Here is a 2,248-nt window from a genome sequence, read left to right as displayed (position 1 = left end):
TTCCCAGAGTGCAAGATATATTGCAACAAATTCAGTGGAAGAAACTATATCGTGCATCTCATGTTGCCCAATCTAGAAGTTAAAATAGATGGTCGAACCTCAATCAACCATTGTTCGAACTTACCTCATAGATGCTGTAATTCACCAGTCTGAGTTTTGGTTTATCAACAAATTTGTAGACCAAATCTTGAAGCTAATCATGGAAATGGACACCATTCCAGTCCATCTACACAATGATTTATGCTGGAGAAATGATTTTCCATCAGTGCTAAAAAAAAATGTGAAGCATTTGTCAATATTGCAAGCATTGAGATTCTTTCAGAGAAATGTGGCCTATTCCAGAAGGAAATGTCAAGAGCTGAGATTGGCCAAAATCCTACAAAAAAAAAAAAGAAAAGAAAAAAACATGAATAGGTTAGAGACAAAATTTCCATCCGATACAAGAAACTGGATCTGTAAACTTACCAGTAATTCATGCAGTAAGTGAGGATGGAAAATTTAGAACAGAGTTTGCAAAAGCAATAGAAGAGACCTACTCCGTCAAAGGAGAGTTCCAAGAAAATGTAGAAAAATATTAGCAATCAAGAGGAAACTGTCTTTTGATCCCTGTTGAAAGAGAAAAAGAAAACAATAATTAATGTCATCACCAAGAAAAGATATTTTGGGAAGCCAACAGCAATGGAAGAAAAGAGATCTTCAGAAGAATTAAAGAAATTGTTAGATTCTTTGAAAATTAGAGAATGGTGCCTACCTGAGTTCTCTTGTGGGACAAACCATTTGGAATATGACCAACTTATAGATGAAATCTTTGGCAAAAGTGAAAAGACAATTGACGTAACATCTTTGCTCTCAGCATTGTGAAGAAGACTGCTTACAATGCCTAAAATTCAAAATAGAAAATTTGAATCGTTGACACCCTGATGAAAATAATGTCAAAAGTTTCTGGACTACAAGAGTACCTGATGGAGTGTAACCATCCCCACAAAACACTGAGGGATAAAATATGCTTCGATAGCAGCTGAATCTATGTCAGGATGGCCCATAGCAGCATTTAAAAAGACAAACTGCAGGAGAAACAGCCCAGGCAATGATTTGGAATGTGTTCGCAGTCTATGGATCCCCTTCGGCAACATTGACGGCCAAGAAACAGAATTCCAATCAGAATAAATTCAAGAGGTGATAACCTGTACAAAATCAAGAAATAAAAAAACATGAGCAAGTGCCATTTTAAAAGAGAAAAAGAGAAAGGTTATGAGCCAACACTGAAGCAACAGCAAAACTAATTTTTGAAACCAATAAAATTGTGGATACCTACCCAAATCTCGTCTTTTGCATCTTATTGTCCCAAACTTAAGAAACTGAATGTTTCTCGGACGATCACTGATTGACCTAGAAGAACATGAAAGTTTAAATCTGCACAAGAAGCCGGTACTCTCACTACTGAAATCTACATAATAGAAACAACAACGACTCGACTCACCTGCCATGAGACGCAAATACTTTCATACGTCGATACATAAGTGGCACAATATGAGTTCAATTTCACAAAGAAAGAAAGAAATGGGAGAGTCAGGAGACGGGATTCAGTTGTAAACAAATTGAGAAGAGAGAACCACGACCACTCTCTCGAGCGAAGCAGCAGAAGAAGAAGTCGGAGTGACGTCATAACTACGAGACCGAGCGGAGCAGTAAACAACGTCGCAGCCTGTCGCAGAATCCGAGATTTTTCGAGCTTCATCACAATGACATGCAGTGGACATCAGAAATAATAAAAGCTAAGTATTTGGTTCAACCACGAGAGTAATTAAGAAGTTGTTAAGATTCAGCATAAAAGGTGTCTTAGATAGGTTTAGCTAGTCAGGATGACACCCAAGGGACAGGCCTAACCTTCAGAAGGTTGCTGTGTTGATAAAGTTAAACTATGCAGAGGCATTTTTCTCTTTTCTATTTCAGTAAGTCAACATCCAGAGTCAACACACGGGTACAACGCCTACTTCAAACCGCTACCAGAGCAGCAAGAAACCATCGCTACCAAGTAGTCATCAACTCCAGAGAACTTGAACCTACAACTTCAAGAGCTCCTATCAAGAAGTGCTTAATTTCTTATTTTGGCTAAGACCCAGAGAACAGCTTAGTAATGTTTGAGATCTTCACGTCTCGTGCAGGCGAGGGATGGGAGTGCAACATGAAAAGCTGTGAGACTCAGGCAACAGGTGTCAGTGGTCAAAGCCGTTACTTTATTTTATTT

Source organism: Frankliniella occidentalis, unplaced genomic scaffold, assembly GCF_000697945.3.
Source record: "Frankliniella occidentalis isolate FOCC.00 unplaced genomic scaffold, Focc_3.1 Scaffold219, whole genome shotgun sequence".
Classification (NCBI taxonomy): Eukaryota; Metazoa; Arthropoda; class Insecta; order Thysanoptera; family Thripidae; genus Frankliniella; species Frankliniella occidentalis.
The sequence above is the reverse complement of the archived record's forward strand: the minus strand, read 5'-3'. Positions refer to the sequence as shown.